The sequence below is a fragment of the Lissotriton helveticus genome (assembly GCF_964261635.1).
Source record: "Lissotriton helveticus chromosome 1_1 unlocalized genomic scaffold, aLisHel1.1 SUPER_1_unloc_1, whole genome shotgun sequence".
Classification (NCBI taxonomy): Eukaryota; Metazoa; Chordata; class Amphibia; order Caudata; family Salamandridae; genus Lissotriton; species Lissotriton helveticus.
Window position 1 is genome coordinate 4,196,283 of NW_027611648.1, and position 27,520 is coordinate 4,223,802.

The 27,520-nt window shown below is 46.0% G+C and overlaps 1 long non-coding RNA gene across 1 annotated transcript in view; it reads left to right on the forward strand.

Annotated features, from left to right (window-relative positions):
* The first annotated feature begins 534 nt into the window (after window positions 1–534).
* The window catches only part of LOC144805416 (uncharacterized), a 67,514-nt gene continuing 40,528 nt past the window's right edge, over window positions 535–27,520 (forward strand). The window contains exons 1-3 of the long non-coding RNA XR_013605514.1: window positions 535–702; window positions 3,285–3,403; window positions 23,257–23,326. This is a non-coding gene — a long non-coding RNA (uncharacterized LOC144805416). The remainder of the gene's footprint in view (window positions 703–3,284; window positions 3,404–23,256; window positions 23,327–27,520) is intronic.

Below are 27,520 nucleotides of genomic sequence, written 5' to 3' on the forward strand. Positions count from 1 at the left end.
CGCATGCGTGGAAACGCGGGGGTGTAAAGACAGATGGGGTGGGTCTATTGATAGTACACCGGTACAGGGGGCGCTGTCTGTCCTCCGCGCATGCTCAGCAGTTGATATAGGGCCCGAGAGCCGTGTCTGTCCTCCGCGCATGCTTAGCTGTTAATATAAAGCTTGAGAGCTGTGTCTGTCCTCCGCGCATGCGCAGTGGTTCACCCAACAGGCCCACAGTAACCCTCCTTCAGGTGCTGCGCAGTGGGATCATAGTGTCAGTATTCCGCACATGCGCAGTTGTTAATCAATAGACAATCTTCAACCCGCACTCGCGGCAATGTCTGTCCTCAGCGCATGCTCAGGTGGTTGTAACTCTCGCTCGGGTGCTGCGCAGTGGGAACGAAATGACAGACCTCCGCGCATGCGCAATTGTTAATCACTAGGCAATGTTCAGCCGTGGTCAGTCCTCCGCGCATGCGCAGTTGTTAATCAATATGCAAATCCACCAAGTCTATCCTCAGCGCATGCGCAGTTAATGCAAAGCCTCTAACCTGCGCTGATAGGTTGTTTGGCACAGGCGCCATTGACAGGTCACTGGGTGTCCAGGTGGGTCTGGGACAAGGTGTCTCAGTTTCTAGTTCCTCAGGGGGCCCCATGGCGGGTGTTTGAAGAGTGGATACAGTTAAACGGAATTTCAAAGCCCCTGGCTTCTTGTTCCAGGTATAGTTGAGTGCATTCGGTCTTCTCATTTTTCTGCTCAATGTAACAACATGTTTACAATAGGAACTGATTCTAGTGTTATTTCTTACAGAAAGTCGTTATAAAAAATAGCTCGATGTTTCCACAAAGCAAATGGTGCAAGCACATTAGGTGTGAAGTGTTCACAGCTCTGGGGTCTATTTCCTTTAAGTGCTTAACTCTACAAGATGCTTACACTGCATAGTTATCAAGATTATCTAGATTCTAATGGGAGAACTGTGAAAAATAGTACATTCTACCTGGTCTTTTCTCACTGGTGCATTGCCCCAAACCCGAGAAAGATGTGTGTTCGCGCCCTTGGATTTGTAAGCGCTGGACATGTGTATTGACCTGTCATTTGCACATTTGAGTCTAAATGACCAACCTGTGTCCTGCTGAGTTATGTGCCACCCTCTTTGTTTTATCAAAAATATATGTATTGCTTTAGCACGAAAATGCAAAAGGTGCACATGGAAAAGAGTTTGTTTGAAAAAGGTCGATATTGCTCATGGTAAATTGAAACTAGCATTTGCAATGCAATAGGTCTTGCATTTACCAGAGTTTCGTAAATGCGACACCTATTGTATTGCAAATGCCTGTTTGTAAAAACGCCCATGCAGCGCATTAACTTTAATGTTGTCCGGGCCCCTTTTCTTAGACGAGCCGTGTCTAAAGAAAGGGGTGGGTCGCCATTAAAGTGAAAGATCAGTATGGGGTGCTTTTATAAAACAATCATTTGCAATGCAATAGGTCTCGCATTTACACGAGTTTGAGCTATTGAAATTACAAATAACAATGCCTTTTATTTTTGATTCGTTTTAAAAACATAAATAAAAGGCATTGTCATTTACAATACCAATAGCTTAAACTCGTGTAATTGCGAGACCTATTGCATTACAAATGCTTGTATATAGATTGGTAAACAGAAACAGGCTGTCTTTTACTCAATGCAAACATGGAATGGGGGACAGATGTATTGATACAAAAACAGTCACACACATCAACACAGCACCCATTTAACGTCACAGCTACACCTGCCAATATTTGGAATAGCGGTATTTCATTTATTTCTTTTACCAATCAAGTGGCATAAAGTATGCAAAAGGAAGCCGCATCCACTGTAGTTAAATGAAGTAAGCCATTCCTTTCCTCGGGGCAGGAAAACAATGCAGCAGAAGAGAAATGCACACATGCGGCTGCTGTTAACCTGCTGCTCGCGGGTGTCTCCGCTCCAGATACAAGCTTCCTAGGACCAGTTTCTGGCATTTCAGCCATCTTCAGCCAGGCTTGTCGAATCCAGTGGCAAAGTGAGCAAGGGACCTACGTCCGAGCATACCCTGCCAACTTATGGCGAACAAAGCGGTACAAAAGGGGGTGGTGATGGACCGCTTTGTTCAGCTGAAATGCGAGAAACCGGTCCTAGGAAGCTTGTTTACAGTCCAGGGAAGGCATGGCTTGGCATTTCGGGCTGGACTGTTCCCATAAGGCACAGAGTCAGACTGATTTACATATGGCCATGTCTGAACTGGTGTGGCAGAGTGTGCTAAAGAACAGTGATGGATTAAATCCAGATCTGTTGACTGGGTGTGACTGTTTAATTGGTTCAGATGCTCCGTCTATCACCACCCCCTTTTATACCCATTTGAAACCAGGCCTTTTTTGCCTTTATTACGCCACTCCCTTCATGGTGACATCACTCTTTTCGCATGTGCTTCCAGGGCGAGCAATATTCCTCGCCCCGGCCAGCACATGCGCAGGAGGTCTCTGACCTGCTGTGCCCTCGTCATCGTCCGTCCCTTGATGAAAAAAAAACAAAACAGTCAGAGTCAGACTGACTGAATTTAATTTGTGACTCACGGGGCAGTGAGCAGTTCATTGATTTGACGCTGCTGCATTGCGTGCGTGCGGTACGTGTCTCTCTTGTCTTCCTCCCCGTCCCGACTCCCGAGGCCAGTGGGGCAACGCCCTATTCACCCCTATGTACCAACCGCCACTGCTTATACCACATGCAATTCATCCTCTCCAAAGCCAAGCCTCAAGAATTCCTGGGTGTGAAAGGTGGCTGATCCTGATTGGGTGCTTGATAGTTTTCCAGAAACTCATGATCTTGATTGTTCATGTTTGTCAGTAGTTAATTAAACATGCCCAGGGGTTTTATCTCTTCAGTTGACAGAAGCTCCAATAAAAGTTTCTTTGTCATTGCAAAAAAAATATGAATGGCGAACGAGCCTCTATCTGTCAAAGAATGGAAGGGCTGGGGAACTGTCATTCATCTCACTGCTAAGCAGAGCCATGTCATGCTTCATCCTCCGTCAGGCCTCTGATTTTGACCAACATCGCTTAGAACACTGGGACTTTAGAGCCCATCCTTTTAATGAGAAAAACAAAACTACACGTCCCATAAGCGATAGTGGTGGAAGGTGTCACGCATGACCTGGGACAACTTCCGATTCAGCACATCCAGTTCCATTTTTTAAGAATTTGATACAATATTGAATTTATAACCTTTGTTTTTTATGGTCATGAGTCACCAGGATACTAAAAACGTGTCTTTTATTTTCAAGGTCAATTAAGTAATGGTCATCAGCTTGGAAGCTCAGTTAATTCTTCAGTATTTGTCATTGATCTCCATGTGTGGCTGGTTTGTGTCTGCCCCCTGCATCGTTCCCGATAACTCACACAGGTAAGGACTTTGTAGCAGCAACATGATAACCCCATACCCGTCTGTAAGAAGTGCGCTCCGAGGCAGGTATCCGATAATTTTTGTGAAACAAGCAAGCACCAATATCTGCTTTGTACATTTGTTAAAATAAAACAAAATCAAGTCAATTCAAAAAGTACTTAATTTGGCATAAAGCAATACCATAAAAGTACAGTGTTAAAAAACAATATCTCATACATTATAAAAATCATACTAAAAACCTGTTTAACATCAATACATAAAATATAAATGATTCGGCACGGGGATCATCTTACAGAAATGACAAGGAGGTACCCGGTTAAAAATGTTTCATCCATAGTATAGTGCAAATCAGAGTAAATATTGAACACACAGGACCATTATTCCTCCCCTCTACTGGTTCTGAGTTTCATCGCTAATCTTAGAAAATTTACTACACCGAAAAGCGTTAAAGGTTCTACTGACAATTTCAGAAACAGTAGGACCACCTTAACGTTCTCTGGGAGGAAAATCCCGACACTCCTGTTTGCTGATGACACCCTCCTGATTTCGAAGACACCCACAGGTATACAGGCGTTACTTACCAGTTTTAAGGCCTTCTGCGATACCAAGGGCCTAGCAATAAATATTGGTAAGACCAAATTCCTTGTTCTGAATCCCCCAAGGAAATCTGTAAAACCCCCCACTCTAGACTCCGTCCCACTAGAGCGGGTCAAAGAATTTGATTATTTGGGCATTCGCCTTTGTGACAGTATGAATTGGAAGGCCCATCACCAGAAAGTATTTCTAACCCACAAGAGGGTTGTTGGCGCTCTCCTCAAAGAACAACGTGCCTCTTCTACAAAGCCGATCGGGGCACTGCTTGACATCTATAGGGCTAGGGTCGTGAGTGCAGCGTTGTATGGAGCAGAACTTTGGGGAACCCAGAGAGTGGACACCTTGGCCCACTTAGAAAACAAATTTTATAAAGACTTGATGAGGCTACCCCAAAGCACTCCCACAATCCCAATCTTGCTTGACGCGGGTACTCGCCCTATCTGTGATCAAGCCAAACTACGTCCCTTATTGCTGTGGTCCAGAATCTGGAATGTCCCTGAACTTCATAGCTATGCGGACGCTCTAAAAGATGTCTTGTCCTTCCCTGGCTGGCATAAGATAGCCTGGCTTAGAGAGGTGAAGAAGGCGCTTACCTTGCTTGGTTTGGGCTCTGCGTGGGAAAATAAAACTGCACCTTCCAAACAGGAGTTGAAGAAGGCATACTGGACTTGGGTCGACAGCGAGAGACTGTGCAAATCAAATCATCCAAAAACTGTTGCCAACTTCCTGATGATTAAATGCAATCCCTCTAGAGAAGTTTATTTGGACTTGATACACAGCTCTCATGACAGGGCTCTATATATTAAATTCAGGGTTGGGGTTTTACCCTTGTGCCAGTTCACTTCCACTTGGAAACCACCCTTGCAAACTGTTCCAGACTGTCCATTTTGTGAGCTGAAAACGGAATCTGTAGCACACTTTCTATTTGAGTGCCGAGCCTACTTAGCTCCGAGACGGAGGTGGTTGAAGCCTCTTTTCAGGAGCCTAGGAACCCGTTCGCATTTGGAAGCCTTGAGAATACTGCTCTCAGACGCAAGACCCTTCTTTTCAATCTGTTTGGCAAAGTTCCTAGGATGGGCCTGGCGTATAAGAACCGCTAAAAAACTGATGATCCAATAATGTCTCCCCTCCCTTTTTTTAAACACATTTTTAGTCCACTGGACAGATCTCTTTTATTCCATAAATGAATTGTAAGTTGTTTTTCGTTTAATGTTATATTGTGATGTTCTGCTTTTATGATATGTTTTTATATATCGAAATAAAGCTTACTTACTTTACTACACCGAAAAGCGTTAAAGGTTCTACTGACAATTTCAGAAACAGTAGGACCACCTTAACTTGTTTGAACTTGGCCTTCCTTAAAATACCTTTTAAAAATAGTCGCCTAGGGTAAGCGTAAAATGGGCATAGTAGGACCAAATGGAGCGTATCCTGTGGAGACCGTTGGTCGCAGCCACAGGAGCCCTTACTCTCCAAATGCTGTGTATTCCCTGCTGGAACCGCCAAAGTATGGTGTAACAAATCTAGCCTGAAACGAATCTGTCTTGAGGAGTGTAAATAAGACACAAATAAGGTTCCACGCCCAGGCACGACTTTGTTAACTGATGAGTTCTTACTGATGGCTTAGTCAGCTCTCTTGCTTCCCTATTTGACTTGCCTCTGTTTAAAAATTCTGACTTAATACGGCCATTATCCTTAGATAGCAATTTGGTCGGGTGGGTAAAATATTCAACACAACCCATTGCTAACAGGTTTTCCTTGATGTGTCTAATCCAAGGAATATTGTAACCCCGTGCTCGTGCAATGCAGTCTGATATTATTTGTTGACTTAACGCCGCCTCTGGGTTTGTCTATACCTTAATCCAGCATGCGAGGGGCTTCCATTGCAGCCTATCGCACAGATGGGTTATACCCGGTTCCTCATGAACCATGTAGGAGGAAATGCTTTGTGGGACTTTCAGTACCCGCCTCAAATATTTGCTTCCTTCTATTTGTAACTTAAGCGGGTCTATAAAGCCCCAGACCTCACTCCCATATAAAACTTTGGCACAGCTTACAGAACTGTAGAAGTTCAGGATTTGTTCCGGAGCCCATCGGCCTAGCTTCTTTGCAAAATTCATAGTTGCCCCTGTTGAGTTAATTAGTTTATTGCATTTCTCCTCCACAAGGGCTTTAAAACTAAGGCGACTGTCGAACATGATCCCCAGATATGAGAATGACTTGACCTTTTCCAGTCCCTGTGTGCCTATTGTATACTTAGTTTTGCTGGATGGTCCTTTCCCTACCTCCATAACATATGATTTGGTGAGGTTCGGTGACAAATCTAAGCTATCCATAAAATGGACAAAGCCATCTATGAGGCGCTGCAGTCCACGTGCAGTGCGGGCCAAGAGTACCGCGTCATCTGCATACAGTAACGCCGGTATCCCTCTCCTACCCATCTGCGGGCAGTGCACCCCTAGAGCTACCAGCACCTGGGTCAAACCATTTATATATATATGTAAAGAGGAAGGGGGCCAAAATACATCCCTGCCTCACTCCCCTTGAGCATGGGACGTGGTCTGTAACCTTTCCCTCCTTATCATATCTGACCAGGGGAGAAGTATTCTGATGCAGTGTCCGTAATATATTTACCAGACCAGGGTCAACTCCCAAGACCCCCAATAGTCCCCACAATTTCTTCCGATTTACTCGATCAAATGCCGCGGTGAGGTCCATGAAAGCCATGTACACCGTCCCCTCACTGGCTACGGTGTCCTTGGCTGCCAGGAGATATAAATTAAGGCATTGATCTGTGGTGGAGCGGCCGTGCCTAAACCCATACTGGGTATCCGTAATGATCTCATGTTCCTCCGCCCAATCAATCAATCGGTTAAGAATGGCCCTACTGAGCACATTCACAGTAACATCAATTGATGAAATAGGCCTATAGCATTGAGGGCTATTTCTGTCCCCTTTTTTATTTAAATATGGGGACTATTGTGGCCGTACACCAGGATATTGGCATCATTGTTTGCACTGCGGTATTTGCACCCCGAGTTCTTTCTGGCTTAAGAGGAGATCTGGTGGAATCCCATCCGGCACTGGGGCCTTATTACGGGTTAGCCCCTCAATCTCCGCCTTTATTTCTCCCAAGGAAAAGGTAATCTGGGGTGGGTTCCCACTTTTTAGTTCTCAATGCTACCATGGTTATACAGCCCCTTGTAATGCTCAAGCCAGGTTTATGGGAGGATGTGGCAGGCCAGCTTGGGTTTATTTGAATCCTGAAAGCATGGTTCATTAACAACTCTCCAAAAAGCAGTCGAGTCCTTTGTCTCGGCCGCTTCTCTCAAGTTTTCCAATGCCTGGTTCTGCAATACGGTTCTGCAGCATCTTAGTGTTTTATTGTACCCAGCCCTGCAGCTTGATACCTTCCCTCTGTCCCTAGGTACGCATTTCAGAGCCGATTTCAGATCCCTCAAGGCGAGGGTGCAGTCATGATCTAACCACCTTGGTGCACTGAGTTCCTTGTTGATCTTCCTGCCCCTAAGTAAGCAATCAATTTGTTTGGCCGCTCCCTCAAATGCCTTGATCAGGTCTGCCCCCTCAAACTCCAAGTCCAAACACTTCCAAACGTTGGACTCGGCCTGTGTCAGTAAGATTCTGTAAAATGCCTCACTGTCCGTGTTGACCCACCTTAGTCTCCTACCTTGGTCAGTGGCTTTAATCAAACCTCCGGCCCCCCTACATTGTGATAGAAGTACCGTATTTGGATCTATGATGCACAGGAGAAGCCGGTTATGGTCGCTGGAAATGCTAACCTCTATCTCAAACTTTGTAACCTGACACTTTAACATGGGTGTAACGAAAATAAAATCAATGATAGTGCCCTTCGCCCTGCCTTTGAAAGTAGGGGTGACTTTGCTATTGCCCTCCCCACCAATCAAATCCATGGTATATGTTAGGGCATGCCTGCCCAGGATCTTATTCACCGCTCCTCCTTCCCTTGTGTGATTCAGGTGCCACCCCTCTACAATCGGGCAAGCCGACCTGCTCCCCTCATTTATTCTTAGGAAGGGGCATAAGTGGCAATTGAGCTCCCCTGCTAATACTAGCTGGGAGCACAGTGCCCCTTGCTTCTCCATGCCTGCCAGCCGAGCCCCTAATTCATTTAGGCTTTGGAGAGTTTGTCCTGTGAGTCCCAGTGTGCAGTCCGAGGCCCATCTAAGTTCACTCCACCTTCCTGAGATTCTGAGATCGACATAAATAGTCAGACCCCCCCCTGTGCCCTCCCCGGCGCTGACTTACGTGCAGGGCCGAAAAACATTTTGTAGCCTTCTATTGCCTGGGTGTTACTATGTACCTCCCATGTTTCTTGTAGGAGGATTATTTGATGTTTCTTAATATACGTTAGCCAGTTTTGATTTTAGATTTTTGAGGCTAAGCCCGCTACATTCCAGGATTTGATCTTAATCTCTCCCACTATTTGACTGCCTGCCGTGACAGTTGTAGGGTTAGTGGGCATTACAGGAACTTCACCCAAATACCCTGCATCTTTCTCCACATTTCTCCCACCGGGCTCTATAACTCTCACATTGGCATTGGAATCATCTGACTGTGTGCGCCCTGGACCTTCATTGTCTCCTATTATGAGTGACCCCTCCCCCCTCGTGCTTTCTCGTCTTTCAACCCCCCCACCAGTCAATCTATTTCATATAGGGATGAAGCACAGTGGAGAGGTGCAAATCGGTTAATGAGTAAAACTAGCTGCCCCCTCCCATCTGATGCAATCCTATTCCTCCTATGGTCACCTTGCATATTCCTATGGGCCATATCCCTATAGAAAGAAGCCAAGGGGAGCAGTCTGATACTGGACCCTCCATCCCCTTGGTATTGACCACTGGTTTGACTATGGAGGAGCTCATTGACTAACTCTGGATATCTGAAATTCAAAATCACACAATCACCCGCAAAGCTCTTTCTGCTACTTCCGATCCAAGCCACCCTCCTTGCCATCAGAATATGTCTGTGTTGTGTGATATTGAAAGCCGTGTTTTTGACTAGCCAATGTGCTGTCTTGTTAATTAGAGTGCGCGGGGATTCCTCCCTCTCATCCCCGTTAGTAGGAACCCCTACAAGGACCACTGTATAGGGGCTTGAGGCTGGGGGGAGATCCAATGTCGGTAAACTCCTAGTGCTCGGCACAGCGTCCGCTATTGTTAACTCCTCTTCACTGACTATTGCCCTTCTTCCCTCCGAGCCCCTCTGGGCTGTGTCAGGACAAACCGTATTAGGTGGCCCCATTCTGTTTATGCTTAGGGTAGTCCCGTTCGTTTTACCCGCCAAGGCACCCTTGTTGGTGCCCTCACTGTCTTTGCCCAACTGCCCGCCTTCGCGGTGCCCCCTCCTTGACCCTCATAACTAGTTGTGTGCTTTGAGTCTGATGAGGCTTCTGCTCCCCCCTCCTCCGGTCCCCTAATTCTACCTGGCACACTATTCCCCTGATCGCATAGCCGAGATGGTTTTTCCTCAATAACCTTAATTCTCTCGAGCACCGGTCCCAAATGGGTGGAAAAAAGGAGCTCTACGTTTGACCTTAATAGATCTTCCATTCATTGTCCGCTCCCCATCTTCCCACAGTTTGAACATTGCGTGCTACAAATGGGTCTCACGGCAGTGTTCACTCTGCTGATCTTTACGGCACCCTTCTGTTTTGATTTTGGCTTTGAAACAATCGGCCCCCTCCCCCCGATCGTGTGCCCCGGGTCTTTGTGTTAGCTAGAGGTGATACCAACTGCGTAGTACATGTGTCTTTTATTGCACCTTTTGATTTTGTGATCACTTCTCCACCCCCCTTACTATGGTTCCTATACCTGAGTTGGCCCTAGAGGCTACCAACTCTGATGGCCCTAGTTCTGGCCTGTCAATCACTGGAGTGGACGCGCTGGAATTCTTCTCCACCTCTTCAAAACTAATGTGAGACCAGTCAGGGTCAGAATCCGTTATAAGTGGGTCATCAGGGTACATAAGTGAGCCACCCTCCTGTGTCATATGGGAACATGAACCATAGCACTAGTGATGCTGCCTCTATCTTGCTTTGATGGACCTTGGAGGATACTTTTACTTGGTGTTTTAGACCTCGCTATGGGGCCCATTGATGATCGCTTATGTTCTAGCAGTGTATCCAGCGACAATCTTTTTTCTATGAGCTGAATTTCGTGGACTAATAGTGATTCTGCTCTTTGAAGAAATGCATCAAGGGTCCCCCTTAACCCTGCCCCTATCCCAGGAATCACCTTCCGCTTACTGAGTGGTGTTCGATACTCCCACCGGTTACAGCGCAGATGTGCTATAGAACTATGGTCAGGTCCTACGTTACATACAATACGAAAGACACTAAAAATGAAACAGAGTCCATAAAGCACAAGGCGCTGCCTCCCTAACTGCTAAAACTGATGTAATCAGCTATTACTTCCACTCATTCACTGGAGGACGTGTCCACAATGTGTATCCGGCTGTTTACTTACTGCCACTCTCGGTCTAGCGTCCGTCCCTATGGGAGGTGTCCTGTTTCAGACTCAAGGGGGGTGGCGCTACCCGGCCTCCTCCGGCCTTTGACGGGCCCGCCCTTGTCCTGCGCCACAGGAGCCCCAAGGCTAATTTATCCTCGTTGGCCCAATGGAAATGTGAGAGCGCGCTGCCTCCTGGGAACTGCAGTCCCGACAGTCCAGCGCTCCGCAATGTGGATGGGGCGAAGTCCGTCAAAGAAGGCAGCCACAAACAACAAGCAGGTCACTGGGCAGCTCAGAGCAGCAAAGGGCAGGCGGAAATGACCGGTAAGTCAGAGGGGCAATCAAATCACAGTATACTGTTCCAGAGGTTCAGTCCCAGAGACATTATCTGTAACTGAACGCAGACACCCTAGGAAGCATGTGTTTTTAAGACAATTGCGTTCACTCACTTGAAGGTGACATGCTTCATCAATGGGCTATACTCCTCACCAGGCCGGCGCTACAATGCCTGGCGGGCACCACAAGAGGACACTTTGTCGGAGATCTTTTATTAAGTACTCGGGATGAGCATAGTAGGACAGAGGATGTTGTGTCATAAGATGTGAGATTGGTGAAAGTATGAATATAAGATCAACTATCGGCCAGTTGCCGCAATATAGTTCATGTGATCTTCCTGGTCCATGTTGAGATTAAAAACAGTGGCAGAAAAAATGAGGAACTAATGGCCCCTATCACTGTGTGAAAGTGTCGATCACCTATGGACCTGCTGGTAAGCTGGAGTCTATACTTCAGGTCCACTTTGTTCATGCCCTGTGTAGTCATGTAGCAATCAGTTGGCATTTCATCAGGACCAAATATGGGAAAATGGGTAAATGTGACCTAATCTTCTCCACAGCGTGAGGAGCTCTGTAACTCAAAGCCCTGCACGGTGCATAGGTGATAAGGTGCCTGTTAACATCTTACTACCACAGGTGAGCACTGTCTAACAGAGTGCACCAGATATGGTAACCCTCCTAAAATTCAGGACATTTTGACTTATCCAATAGTGCCGCATCAGAGGGCAACTGGTTTGAAAAGCACTAGAGTGCCTGCGTTCAGTTAGAGATAATGTCTGTGGGACTGAACCTCCAGAACAGTGTACTGGGAGTTGATTTATATGAAGAATGTGTATACTGGACTGTCATTTTCCTCGTCATCTCTTGTGATATGTAAAATAAAACACAGCACACATTGAGGCCAACAAATCTATCATATATTTAATGGAAAAAAAATATTTTTTCTTTTTTTAAAAAGTTTTCAAAAACCTTTATTGAGGAACAAAATCATGGCAGACACAATACACCGAACAATTCCACAGCTCACATCAGCAAGACACAATTCAAGTCAGTTATTTAGTAACAGGCAGATTACATTGAATACATTTAATGCAAAAATAGAAAAAGGCCAAGCAAACTAACAAGTGACAATTGTCTTTGCAATGGACGAGAGCATCCACCCTAAAGCAATTTGAGTATATAATGCTAATGCTACACAATGTATTTTTACACACTTTTCTACTAATACAAGTCAATGAAACATGAACACATGATAGAAACAGTTACTGAAACGACACTAATGAGTAGGAGGCAGGATCTTCTCTCGAGAGGAATGTGAGGAGTCTGTGAGGTGCAGATAAAAGATACACAGACAAGCTGCAGAACTCACTGTTTCTGGAAATAACACTTCTGTTTGTCAATATTCAATTTACTACAAGATGCAGGAAAGTGTGCAGATGGACATCACTAAGTAAAATGGTTCTGGGCCCTAATAGAATCAGGTAGAAGAGGTGTTGAAGGGTAGTAGAGAGGTAGAGGGGTAGTAGAGGGTAATAGAGGAGTAAAGGGGTAGAAGAAAGGGAAGAGGTGTAGAGGGTTAGAAGAGGGGTATAGGGGTAGTAGAGGGATAGAGCGGTTGTAGAGGGGTAGAAGAGGTGTAGAGGTGTAGAAGAGGGGTAGAGGTATAGAAGAGGGGTAGAAGAAAGGTAGAGGGGCAGAAGAGAGGTAGTGTAGAGGTAGAGGGGTAGAAGAGAGGTAGAGGCATAGAAGAGAGGTAGAGGGGTAGAAGAGAGATAGAGTAGAGGTAGAGGGGTAGAAGAGAGGTAGTGTGGTAGAAGAGAGGTAGTGGGGTAGAAGAGAGGTAGTGGGGTAGAAGAGGAGTAGAAGAGAAGTCGAAGGGTAAAAGAGAAGTAGAGGGATAAAAGAGGGGTAGGCGTAGAGGAGTGGTAGAGGGGTAGAAGACGGATGGTAGAGAGGTAGAAGGGTAGTAGAGGGGTAGAAGGTTAGAAGAGGGGTAGTAGAAGGGAAGAGGGGTGGTAGAGGGGATGAAAAGTAGGAGATGTTGAGGGATAGAAGAGAGGTAGAGGGATAGAAGAAATGTAGAGGGGTAGAAGAAAGGTAGAGGGATAGAAGAGAGATAGAGTGGTAGAAGAGAGGTAGAATAGAGGTAGAGGGGTAGAAGAGGTAGAGGGGTAGACGAGAGGTAGAGGGGTAGTAGGTTACAGGGGTAGTAGGTTTGAGGGGTAGTAGAGGTCGAGAGGTGTAAGGGGTAGAAGAGGGGTAGAGAGGTAGAAGAGAGGTAGAGGGGTAGAAGAGAGGTATAGGCATAGAAGAGAGGTAGAGGGGTGGGGTAGAAGAGAAGTAGAGGGGTACAAGAAGTAGAGGGGTAAAAGAGCGGTAGAAGAGAGGTAGTAGAGGGGTAGGCGAGCAGTGGTAGAGGGGGATGTAGAGGGGTTAAGGTATAGTAGAGGGGTGTAAGAGGGATAGAAGAGGGGTAGTAGAGGGTAGGGGTAGAAGAGAGGTAGAGGGGCATCAGAAGGGTAGTAGAGGGTTGTAGAGCAGTAGTAGAGGGGTTGTGGGGTAGTAGAGTGGTAGTGGGGGGTAGTAGAGGGGTAGACGAGGGGTAGTAGTGGGGTAGAGGGGTAGTAGAGTGGTAGAGGAGGGGTAGCAGGGTAGAAAAGGGGTAGAGTGGTAGAAGAGGGGTAGTAGAGCGGTAGAATGGTAGGAGAGCAGTGGTAGAGGGGTAGTAGAGGGGTTGAGGTGTAGTAGAGGGGTACACGAGGGGTAGAGGGGTCGGAGAGGGGTAGAAGAAGGGTAGAGGGGTAGAAGAGAGGTAGAGGGGTAGAAGAGGGGTAGAGGGTTAGAAGAGAGATTGAGTAGAGGTAGAGGGGTAGAAGAGAGGTAGAAGGGTAGAAGAGAGGTAGAGTAGAGGTTGAGGGGTAGAAGAGAGGTAGTGTAGAGGTAGAAGAGGGGTAGTAGAGGGATAGAGGAGGTGTAGAAGAGTAGAAAAGGGGTAGAGGGTTATTAGAGGGTTTGAGGGGTAGAACAGGGGTAGAGGGGTAGAAGAGGGGTAGAGCTGTAGAAGAGGGGTAGAGGGGTAAAAGGGGTAGAAGAGGGGTAGAAGGGTAGTAGAGGGGTAGAAAAAGGGTAGCGTTGTAGAGGGGTATAAGTGGGATAGAGATGTAGAGGGGTAGAAGGGTAGAAGAGAGGTCGAGGGATAGAAGAGAGGTAGAGTAGAGGTAGAGCGGTAGAAGAGAGGTAGAGGGGTAGAAGGATAGAAGAGGGGTAGAGGTGTAGTAGAGAGGTAGAAGAGTGGTAGAGGGATAGAAGAGAGGTAGAGGGGTAGAAGAGAGGTAGAGTAAATGTAGAGGGGTAGAAGAGAGGTAGAGGGGTAGAAGAGAGGTAGAGTAGAGGTAGAGGGGTAGAAAAGGTAGAGGGGGGGTAGAGGGGTAATAGAGGGATAGTAGGTTAGAGGGGTAGTAGGGTAGAGGGGTAGTAGAGGGGTACAAGAGGTGTAGAAGAGGGATATTAGAGGGGTAGAGGGGTAGTAGAGGGGTAGAAGCGGGTTAGAGCGTAGAAGAGGGTTAGAGGGGTAGAAGAGAGGTAGAGGGGTAGAAGAGAGGTAGAGTAGAGGTAGAAGGGTAGAGAGAGGTAGAGGAGTAGAGGAGAGGTAGAGGGCTAGAAGAGAGGTAGAGGGATAGAAGAGTAGAAGAGAGGTAGAGGGGTAGAGGAGAGGTAGAGGGCTAGAAGACAGCTAGAGGGATAGAAGAGAGGTAGAGGGGTAGAAGAGAGCTAGAGGGGTAGAAGAGAGGTAGAGGGGTAGAGGAGAGGTAGCGGGATAGAAGAGAGGTAGAGGGATGAAGAGAGGTAGAGCGGTAGAAGAGAAGTAGAGGGGTAGAAGAGAGGTTGAGGGGTAGAAGAGAGGTAGAGTAGAGGTAGTGGGGTAGAGTAGAGGTAGTGGGGTAGAGTAGAGGTAGAGGGGTAGAAGAGAGGTAGGGATATATAGGCAAATGAAAAGGAATCTATCAACTTCAGGAATGTGACAGAAAGCTTTCGTATTTTGAAAGCTGATGACCCATGAGTTGAGAGGAAAGCCAAATAGCTCCTCTGCTCGTGAGAGCGCGCCCGAGCGCGTAACCGCAAGCTCTAGGCCACAGTGGTAGAATTTTTTGAAGCCCACTTACTAAAAGTCTCGCCAGTGCAGGGCATGCGCTGGCTCAGGTGAGACCTAAAAAGGTTGCTTTCTGACCCAAGCACTAACTTTTTGCCAAATTTGGGGTAATTCCGTTCTGTAGTTTCGGCTGTAGCCTTACACAAATTTTCCTATGGGAAATTGATTTTTTTACTCTTATTTTTTTATTTTCTCAAAAACTACTGAACGGATTCACACCATTTAAAAAAAGGTCGCGTTCTGAACCAAGCTCTACCTTTTTGCCAAATTTCGGGTAATTCCGTTCAGCAGTTCAGGCTGTAGCCTGTCGCAAAATTTCCTATGGAAATGAACATGGAGAAAACACATTTTGGGACCCTGCTTTTTTCTCGGCCCCTGCTTGACGAATCTCCTCCAAACTTTCAGGATAGGTGCTGACCTGGATAGACATCTTTTTGGGAAAATTTCAGGAAGATTCGACAAACGACGCCAAAGTTATTTGCAAATCAAAAAATGTTTTGCCTGTGGAAACTAGGTTCTAACTATAACATACCTACATATATATATATTCACGCTCCGGTTCCAATGAAGAAACACTGCAAACGCAGGAGCCCCTTTCAAAGCTTCTTTATTGCAAGGACGCGTTTCGGCGAAGATTCCTTCCTCAGCTTGCTTAAAGAAAACGCCCTCTAACCAGTTAATGTATATTACCAAGTAGGTTGATGTGCATTGGTTGTGGTGGCTCGACATGGAAGCGTGGACATGCTGCATGACCTTTTGAAGAAGTGGCATGGGAAGCAAATGATAGAATTGGAGGAATATTTGTTTTTAAAAACTATGCATCCCACCTTACCAACGTTCTATCACCTCCCCAAGGTCCATAAGAACATTAACAACCCACCTGGAAGACCGATCATTTCGTCTATAGGGGGCTTAACTGAGAACTTGTCCAAATTTCTAGACCACTACTTGTTCGAATTTGTGCTCTCTCTGAAGTCATATATAAGGGACACATCCGACTTCATTGAAAAAATTGAGACCCTACAATGGCATCCCACCTATGTACTCTTGACATTAGACATCACGAGTCTTTATACGTGTATCGAACACGAGAAGGGCCTATATGCTGTGAAATATTTCTTGGATAAGAAACCATTGAAATTTGCTATGCACAACAAAATGCTGCTGGAGTTGATCCAATTTTGTTTATATTATAACATCTTTTTATTTCAGGATCAAATATATAAACAACTGTCTGGTACAGCGATGGGCTCCTGCTCCGCCCCCAGTTATGCGAACTTGTTCGTAGACTGGTGGGAGGAGCAGGTAGCCTGGGCCCCGGAACATGAAACATTTAACAACAAGGTGGTTGCCTGGTATAGGTATATCGACGACCTATTCCTAATCTGGGATGGGTCGGTAGAAGAGGCAAAACAGTACATTCAATTATTGAACAACAATGATTGTAATCTGAGATTTACGGGGGATATCAGTCAAGAGCAGGTCAACTACTTAGACCTCCAAGTTACCGTGAGAGACGATAAGATATGTACCTCACTGTACCGCAAGCCAACTGCGGGAAACAGCGTGTTGCACGCTACTAGTAGTCCCCCCAAAAAACTCATTAACAGCATTCCTTACGGAGAACTACTCAGGTTAAGACGTAACTGTACTTCGGAGAAAGATTTTGAACAGGCAGCTAGGGAAAGTATGGACAGATTCTCTGAGAGAGCATATAAACGTAACCTCTTGAACAATGCCCTCAATAGAGTAAGAAAACTTCCGAGACACTCTCTCTTTGAGAAATAATCACGTTAAAATATTGATGGTCAATTCCGCATGATTACTCCCTACTCGACCAACTCATGGAAACTGAGATCTATAATGCAAAAACATTGGCATATTCTAAAGACTGACCACATTATTGGTCCAGATATGCCAACTGTTCCACTAATTACCTTTAGCAAGGCCAGAAGCTTGCGTGACTACATGGTTCAGAGCCACCTAAACCCCACACGCAAGAATCAGGGCACATTGAATGATGCAAAGGGCTTCTTCCCTTGCGGGAGATGTAAGGCCTGCGCATCTAGTAAACGAACATTATCATTCGAGGTGAGAGGCTGTAAGGGTGGAAAGAGGATAAATAAATTGATGTCATGCCACACAGACTATGCGATTTACTGTTTGATGTGTCCTTGCCAAATGAGATATATTGGCAGCACAATCAATCCGGTAAAACTAAGAATGCTTGAGCACATGCGAGCGATCGCAAATAGGGATTTCTCTTATCCGGTTGCTCGGCATTTTGCCATAAAGCACAATAGCAACAGGGACCTGTTGAGGTTTTTCTGTGTGGACTGTATATCCGAAAATCCACGAGGAGGCAACAAGTTACAGATGCTCAGGAGATTAGAATCCCGATATATTATAGACCTGGAGACTAAGGCCCCTGGAGGGCTGAATATGGGGGAAGAATTATCATCTCACCTGGGCTGAACGATATTTGTGGGTTTCCGTGTAATTGTACTTGCATGACCTTTGTATTTTTGGATTCAGCTATTTTGAACTTTATTTAACTGAATCTGGAGAAATAATTTACTGGATGAGGGGATTTGAAATTGTCTGGATGGGTGTTTGGAGCTAGCCTTAATGATGTGATTATGTGAAGGTCCATGGATATGATGTATTCTTTGGTAACTAGCAGCCTCATTGGCTGCAATCGCCGATCCAGGGCAAGATCACGACAAGCAGACCGTTTGGTCTTCAAGTTGATATGCACAATCTTCTGTGCTTTAAATTAAAGGAATTTCCCCCATAAAATTGTGGAGTACCAGATGCACCATATCCATGCTCACAAAACAATTGCGAACATTTTCCATCAAGGTAAATGCAGGCTGATGTAATATCAACATCCACACTGGTACATTACACATTACAAGATGGCGCTGACAAAAATACTCACGTCAGTCCTATGTTTATGTTTATGTCCGTTACCAATGAAAAAATGTGATATAATGTTGGCGCTTCACGCGTTTTCATGTAAACACTGACGAAGGGAGTTTCTCCCGAAACGCGTCTGTTTGGACTAATAAGTCCTTGCGGCTGAGTACCAGGAACCCCGAGAGTGCTGTATCTCTTTCCAAACCCGGCTGGGATTATTCTTGGGAAAGCTGAGCAATCATATTCATATATATATATATATATATATATATATATATATATATATATATATATATATATATATATATATATATATTACCTACTGGCAGTCGCCAGTAGGTAGTTATAGTTAGGTCCTATTTTCCATAGGAAATCCACAACATTCTATTTAGAATAACTGTGGCGCCGGTTGACGAATCTTCGTGAATTGTTTTAACTTGGTGGGGCGCTCCGGTTCGCCCCTATCCTGAAAGTCTTGGGGTGATTCGTGAAGCGGGGGCTGAGAAAAATGGGGGGTCCCAAAACGTGTTTTCTCCATGCACAGAGGAGTTTCTTTGTTACCTGCCCTTTGACCGCTGCGGGCTGTGGAGCGCTGACCGACGGTTCGTTGGAGGCATCACTTGGTGTTTGGTTGGTCCCTGCAGTACATGGGTCCCTGCGGTGAACTACAGTATCCAGCATGCATCAGGGGAGCAGGCACAGCGCAAGGAGATTCACACACCTGTGAGGCATAGAAGGGGCGTAACCAACTGAAACAGGCACTGAAGAGTCCATTCTAAAGACAAAACGCGTCTGCCAAGCTTTTTAGCAATTTCCTTTCAATGCTTGCGCAACTTCATTCAAATAAAGCAGCTTTTCCAGTACCCCCGGAGCATGGTCACACTCTTTTCCAAGGCTTGGGAGAGAGATTGGTGTGTATGTGTAGGCTGGCTAGCAGGAGCTGGCTTTGGTGACCGCCCTCTCGTTCTGGTGCTACGCGACTTTCCTGCAAAAACTTGGTACTTTGCTGCGCAACAGCAAATCGCGTCGCCCCCCCAGGTGCTGGTCTCAGTGCATGGGGAGAGAGGAGGCAGAACTATCTGCCTGAGAAGGGGGACCGAGGAGTTTCTTTGTTACCTGCCCTTTGACCGCTGCGGGCTGTGGAGCGCTGACCGACGGTTCGTTGGAGGCATCACTTGGTGTTTGGTTGGTCCCTGCACTACATGGGTCCCTGCGGTGAACTACAGTATCCAGCATGCATCAGGGGAGCAGGCACAGCGCAAGGAGATTCACACACCTGTGAGGCATAGAAGGGGCGTAACCACGTGACTTGGGAGTGGTCACAGCAAGAAAAAACTTTACAGCAGCAAAGAGCCCCTCAAAGGAGAACAAACTGAAACAGGCACTGAAGAGTCCATTCTAAGGACGAAACGAGTCTGCCAAGCGTTTCAGCAATTTCCTTTCAATGCTTGCGCAACTTCATTCAAATAAAGCGCCTTTTCCAGTCCCCCGGAGCATGGTCACACTCTTTTCCAAGGCTTGGGAGAGAGATTGGTGTGTACATATATACATATATATATATAGTATTTCGTCCATGTCTATGACAAAAAGTTACCACGTGATTCCCAATTTTGAAAGCACTGTCACTTTAAATAGCCTTCATGACTAAATGTAATTGTCGAGCGAACAAGCGGCGTTCGCGCCGCGAAACGCGTCTCTGACATCTGGCTAAAATAAAGAGATAAGCACCAAGAGAATATTGGGTCCGTGTCCTGTTTGGTTCCTGCTAGCGAATCAAGACGTGGTGTCTAATTCAGGATTTGTAATATATATATATATATATATATATATATATATATATATATATATATATTACCTACTGGCAGTCGCCAGTAGGTAGTTATAGTTAGGTCCTATTTTCCATAGGAAATCCACAACATTCTATTTGGAATAACTGTGGCGCCGGTTGACGAATCTTCGTGAAATTTTTAAACTTGGTGGGGCGCTCCGGTTCGCTCCTATCCTGAAAGTCTTGGGGTGATTCGTGAAGCGGGGGCTGAGAAAAATGGGGGGTCCCAAAACGTGTTTTCTCCATGCAATTTTCCATAGGTACCGTTCATCGCGGCTACAGCCCGAACGGCTGAACGGAATTACACCAAATTTGGCAAAGTTGTAGTCCTTGGTTCAGACTCGTGCCTTTTGCTTATATGGTGTAAATCTGTTCAGTAGTTTCTGAGAAAATTACAATTAAAAGTACATATATATCTATGGCCTCAGTGGATCCGTGCATCTGTAAATTGAGAGTTTTACGCTGGGTGCATGGATCCGCCGTAAAAAAAACATAAAAACGAAGCGCGGGGTACTGTGCTTGTTTAAAAATGAGCTACGTGGGAAGGAGAAATCCCGGGGTGTAAAATATTGCATTTGAAGCGGGGGCCGAGAAAAAAGGAGGGTCCCATAACGCGTTTTCCTATGCTCATGACACCCAGCTCATCCTCTCTCTCACCAAGGACACTACACAATCAGACAACAGTACATCTACTTCACCAGTTGGGTTTTACAATAATTGCACACAAATCTCACCTGTATCCGGCACAAGTACAATCTTATCTGGGAGCCTCCATCAACACTCTCAAAGCTCTAGCCACTCCCAATATAGCCAGGATTCACAATATCCAGGCCACACTATAACAATTTCAACCCAACCAATCATTACCAGCCAAAGTCTTCATGCAACTGCTTGGAATGATGGCATCCTGCGTTGCAATCGTACCTCATGCAAGGCTTCACATGCGTCCTCTGCCACAATGTCTAGTGAGTCAGTGGAATCAATCACAGGGGGCCAGATGTACGATGTTATTTTGCATGCGCAAACGGGTTTGCAAACCCATTTGCACATGCAAAATCGCTGTTGGCCATGTTCAATTCCAAAATAGCGAGTTCATTTGCTATTTAGGAAGTGAGAGTCTCAATTAGAAAGGTGCATTCCCTTCCTATTTGCGTTCGAAATGCTATGTGTGAATGTTTTGTGACCACAATTGCGGTCGCAAAACACTCGCAAATTACCACCCTCTTGAAGAGGGTGGTACTGCAGTCACAATTTCGAAGGGGGCCCAAGGGGACTCCTTCCACTTTGTGACTGTGTCTAAAAATATTTTTTACGGGCCGGCAGTGGTCCCAGGGACCACTGCCTGCCCTTAAAGAATGAAACTATGAAACTAAAACGTAAAAACAATTTTTTTTAATGCATCCCGTTTTCCTTTAAGAAAAACGTCAGCATTAAAAAAAAAAGCTACTTTATTAAAAAGCAGTCCCAGACATGGTGGTCTGCTGAGCCCAGCAGTCCACCATCCCTGGTAGGGCTGGCATTCCCAATGGGCTCGTAAATTGCGAGAGGCTCATTAATATTAATGAGCCTCGCAATTTGCGAGCCCGTTGGGAATTGCAAATCAGTGTAATAACAACTACTGTACATTTCATTTAGCGCCTCGCAATTTGTGACTCACAATGAGTCGCAAATTGCGAGGCGCAAAATGAAAGGGTTGTACATATGGCCCAGGGTCAATTAACCGATCTAGTGTTGGTAGACCGCCACAACCATCGCTCGCTGCAGTGGTGGAACCCTCGAAACTTAGCAAAAGGGCAGCCTTTCATAGACCCGATTCCACAGATACATCGTTAACCGGTTGGGGTGCCCATCTTCTACATTACAAAGTCCAGGGGCTGCGGTCGGACAGGCACAAACGTCTCCACATCAACTACCTGAAACTTCTAGCAGTGTTCCTTAGCTTTTCTCACCCAACTTGTAGGCAAGACTGTCTTAGTTCACACTGACAACATGACAGCAATGTACTACCTACAGAAACAGGGAGGGACTCACTCTTTCCAGCTGTCGTGCCTTGCACAAAGCATTTGGGTTTAGGGGATTCACCAGAAAATCTATCTCCTAGCAGAACACCTCCCAGGGGTAGGCCTTCAGATTGCAGCCCTGCTTAGCAGACACAGGCAGCAAGTACACAAGTAGGAACTTCATCCCCAAGTTCTTCTTCCCTACTTTCAAAAATGGGCTTTTCTACAAATAGATCTGTTTGCAACAGTACACAACGCAAAATTCCCAAACTTTGCATCTAGGTTCCCACAACCAGCATCCAAAGGCAATGCCCAATGGATGATTTGGTCAGTTATATTTGCTTACGCTTTTCCGCCTCTCCTGCTAATTCCATTACTTGTTCGTAAACTCAGACAAATGTCTCTCACTGATCTTATTTGCCCCCACATGGGCTTGCAACCTTGGTACACCACCCTGTTAGAACTCTCAGTGGTTCCACATCAAAAGCTACATCTCACACCTTGTCTCCTCATTCAGATCCATGGGGAAGTCGGACATCCAATTCCCAGAGAACTCAACCTAGCGATTTGTCTCCTGAAGTCATAGAGTTTGGTTATTTACAACTACCACCAGACTATATGAATATTTTCAAGGAAGCTAGAAAGCCTACTACTAGAGCATGTTATGAGGCAAATGGAAACTTTTTGCTGCCTTTTGTAACAACAACAATATCAATCATCTTGATGCTTTTGTGCAGAACATCATTTGTTATCTGTTGCATTTACAGCAATGTGGATTCACTTACACATCCATTTGTTTACACCTGGGAGTCGTAGCTGCACACTTGCAAAATAGACAACCCCTATCTCTCTTCAGAGTACCAGTGATTAAAGTCTTCATGGAGGGATTAAAAAGGGTTATACCGCCAAGTATTCCCCCTGCTCCAGAGTGGAACTTGAACCGTCCTTACAAGGCTAATGGGCCCGCCTTTTGAACCAATGCACAAGTGTCCGTAGAGTTGAAGAACTTCAGGCATTACCTATACAAGAGCCTTTCTTTTAACTTCACTAAGATAGAGTAGTTCTACGTACCAATCCTAAATTTCTCCTTGAAGTAGTTTCTGCTTAGGGGTAATTCATGTGCGATATCAAATTAAAATAACATAACATTATCATTTTCATTATTTATTGAACCGTCGTAATTCTGGTATAGAATTTATGTGCTGCAATGATAATAGAATCAGATAAAAGTAATTAGCAGTATAAGCATATTGAACAAAATAAATAGTTCCACCATCTTTCTAAAACAATGTACATATGCAAGCATAGAACAACTATGTATGCGTTTTCCTACTATGCTTTCCCGTGTGTGTGTGTCTGTTGGTCTCTGTGTTTCTTTCTCCCATTCCCTGTAGGGAGAGTATGTAGCTCCCCGTTGTAGAAGAGTCGGTCAAGAGGGAACACACTGCATTGAATAATTTCTTGTATGCACTTTTTATTAGTATTATAGGAAATCACAATGATTGATTGTCTCTGTTATATTCTTCTTTCTCACAGGGTCTTCCACTTCAGTCCCTTAGGTGAGCCTCGGCCGCCGTCGTCCCTCGGACAGAAGGAAAAGACTCAGGTAAGTGTTTTTGCTTTAGGGTTTAATCAAGGGAGGATTTGAGGGATAAATAATAGCTATGCATAAATGTCAAGGGAGGGGGTAGAGGTTGGAGCAACCAAAGGAAAAAGAGTAGCCGATGATTTCTGCGCTTGTCTTTCTTTTCTGTCTCACTTATTTCCTTTTCCATGGGTCCCTTTCAACCCTCAGCCTCCCCTCCCGTCCCTCTCTGACTCAGCCCCTTTCCAAAAGCCCCGTAGACGCCCACGCACCTTGAAGAGTCATGTCACTCCGGGGCCATGGTGTGGTGACTCCACGTCTTTCAGTGAGGTCTGGTCTTCTGTTTCGGCTTTCCCTCCTCTGCCAGGTTCGGGTTTTACGCTCACCGACAAACTGTGACCTCCTCTGGGCTCCAGTTCTCTCTCTCAGAAGGCTGTTAGGCCTTCTCTGTCTTTCCGGTCTTCCCCCGTTGGTTTCTCCGCCTCGCGTTCCTGTGCTGCGTGCAGCTGGATCAACTACTGACCAACCTGACGCGCTCTCCACCCGCCTTCTTTAAGCGTGTATCCTCTGATGTCCGTCCTCAGCTGTGGCTTAAAGGGGCCGCCTGCCGATTCCCCTCTCTCCACTTCTTGATGACAGCAAAGCAGACAACTGGTAAAAGGGGACTGTGAATATAGGAGGGGAGAAATATACGAAGGGATGGCATGGCACTCCTTATCCTCTATCCCATCGTCTACCACAAGGGCTACCTGACACACCCCACCCCCAGACGTTTCCTGTTCGGGGAAATGAGGAATGCGTGAAAGAAAGTCAGCAACTTGGTATGCAGAGTATAAGAGATGACAATGCTAAAACTAGTGCCCATCCTGGAATAAAAGAAGACATACCTAAAAATAGCTTATCCTAAAAACCCACCTTCTAAAAACAAGATACCAAACAACAGGAAAAACTTAGGAGCTTCAGGTGATGTCCCTAGTGTCTGATTACTGGTGTTTGTTTAGGTTTACAGGAGTCCAGAGGTTACATAGCAAACCTTGTCTATGCATGCCGTGTATTTTTCATTCATTATTGTAGTATTTATGAAATCCACTCATCGCGTGCCAGAAGGGAGATGTATTTGGCTACAGTTGTTTATATAGCGCCAGATTAGATCAGGTCTGCGTCTCCTGCTCCCCAGCTTGTTCCCGTAAAAGTGCATCAATGTCTCCTACCCTTGGAAGCAAATCCACCTGTATTCCAGTTTAAGCATATTTATTCTCATAGAATCACTTTCAAAATCCACTGTTCCTCAAGTAAATTCAAATTCAGTCTGCCCAATTGATTTTGGGGGTTCTCCCTTCATCAGGGTGAGCATGTGAGGAATCTATATTATATGTAGTATGCGGAAAATAGTGACATAAGAATAAACTTGCAATGCAATCTAATCCTACAGATACATACATTATTAGTTTACAATATGTCCTGGTGGAGCCTAACCGCATGTCTGCGTTTGTGTTATACCAGGGACTCCACCTTTTCGATAGTGAGAGCTACTCTGATCGAGGAGAATCATCCTGATCTACTGCCTTTATCACGTGGCTTAGCTAAGGGTAGATGAATGCCAAGCAACTTAATTGCTGCCCTAGAGCTCCCAGTCCTGCTGCAGTGAGCACATAGTATTTGTAGCACTGGGTTAGGAAAGGTTTACCTGTAGGGCCCTAAGCCTTTGTAGCACTGTCAGGTTTACCTGCGGGACCCCAAGCATTTATAGTACAGGTAGGAACGGTGTATCTATGGGGTCCCCAGGGACCCGTTATGTTCATTTTATTAACGAATCCCATCTGAGAGGTGAGTGTTTCACTGAGGGTTGTGGTCTCTTTGTCATGCAATACATAGGATGGCATTGTTCTCTCTGAGTGCGTGTGAAGACAGAAGACTTCTATTATCTGGTGAGTTGCCCTCCTGTTCATTGGCTCCTGTCCAGATCCTGGCCCTGCTTTAAAAATTCAAGATTAATGTTCAGTAGTGGCAGTCACAGTAGAAGGACTGTGAGCAAGACCTGCTGTAGAGTTTTCGCAGTCCTAGGAAAAATGTCTCAATGTAGGAAAGGGTCTGTTTTAGACATGGTTAGCCTTCACTTTTTACCTGGAAAATGATATAGTATTTACTGGAAGTGGACAGGGTCCCTGCCAACCCGGACCCCTTGGACAGATCTCCTTCCCTAAAGTGTACCTGTCGTTTCCACGGTTGGCACTGCATTATCTCACTTATAAGTCCCTTGTAAAAGATACCTCTGGTACCAAGGGCCTTGTTGTTAAAGAGGGTCTCTAAAGGCTGCAGCACACATTATGCCACGCTAAGGGACCCCTCACCAAGCACATACATACATACATACATACAGACTGCCACTGCAGCTGTGTGTCTTGGTGCAGACAAAACTGAAGAGTCGACATGGCACTCATCCCCGTATGCGATGCCCATAGGGACTGTCTGAGATATAGGTAAGACACCCCTCAAGCAGGCCTTATAGTATAGGCTACTTTAGGGATATCTCATGTGAGGGCATATCTATGCCCCAGCAATATCCTTGTCTATTCCGGGATATTGCAATATCCTTGTCTATTCCGGGATATTGCAAGTGACCAGGGAAGCTCTATAGTAAGTACATTGGCTGCACACTTGTCATTACGAGTTCCACAGCTCCATGAAGGTTTCACTGAAATATGGGATATTTAGTACCAAACATCTCAGGATAATAAACCTGTGCCAATTGCAGTGGCCGATTTATTAAAAATTGCACACAGAGTGCCCCTTAGAGGGGTCCCCTAAGATCTACCAATCCTTATTGTGATCATCGACTGGCCTGAGTCAGCCTGCTACCACCAGACCGTGTTCTGTCCTCATGGGGAGAGTGCCTGTGCACTCTGAGGTCGGGAAAAATCAATTTCCTGGCTAGAGGTGTTCACTCCTCCCCTGGTCAGGAAGAGCTATCTGTGGCAGGGATTTTCAAAGGACTTGCCGCCTTTGTAATGCGACCCCATCTCTCCTGTTAGAGGGAGCAAGCGATCTTCCTGTCCTCACCCCCTTTTTGGCCGAGGACAGGTGGAAAACCTTAGATAGAATAGGAGGTGTGCCCCCGTCCCCTCTGCCAACTCCACCCCTCAGGTGCAGGAGGCGAGGTGAAGTACACTTTGTAGTGCCCACCATCTTGAAGATGGTGAAACTTATTCAATCAGGGCTAGGACTATGTCCCCTTCCCACAGGAGGTGGGCATGATAAGAGGGTGTAGACACCCCGGGAAAGTGGCCCATTGGCCACTACCTTTTACTCCCTTGTAACACCCTTAAATCAAGATTTTAGGTGGAATCCTCAGACCCTGAATTTCAGTTCCTGGAGACCTAAGAAGAGCCGAGCACAGCAGCCTTCTCTGCTGGTGAGGCTCTGTAGAGAACTATAATAATAATAATGAGTCCACTTATAAAGCGCAATGGTTACACTTATGCCAGTGTGTCCCCGCGCTGCGGTAGAGTTAGCCAGTAATCAGATGCCCACTACCCTCACCCTACTAAACTTAGGGAAAGAGAAACGTTTTTAGTTTTTTCCTGAAGCATCTCTCCTGGGCCTCCATCCGGAACTCCATCAGGAGAGCATTCCATTGATTGGCCGCCAATAGGCGGACGGACCGACCTGCCATCCTGGCTTTCTTAATGGCGGGTACGCACACCAATCCTAACCCACCAGACCTCAGCTGACATGTGGGGACATAGGGGGTCAGGAGATCCGACCGATACGGAGGGGTCTTTCCCTGCAGGATCCGATGACAGACACAAAGTTTCTTGAAAGTGACTCTTTCTTTAATCGGAAGTGAGTGTAACGTGGCCAGAGCTTCCCTAGCCGATGTCCTACTTGGACGCCTCAAAATAAGGCAGGCTGCCACATTCTGCACTCCCTGCAGATGGAGCATACACTTGGTTGTCGCGCCTAGATAAAGGATGTTACCATAGTCCAGGCGCGATGTCATCAGGGCATGAACCAAAGTCTTCCTAGCCGCCACAGGGAGTAGGTCCAAGGTTTTACGCAGGACCTTCAGGATCCCAAAACAGGTGCCTGCCACCCGTCTGGTTTGATAGTCGAAGGAAAGACTGGGATCTAACCAAACTCCCAAGTTCTTTGCCTGCACACAGGGCGTAGGTGTTCCCCCCCCCCCAAGTCCTGGGGCCACCATGCCGATGACCA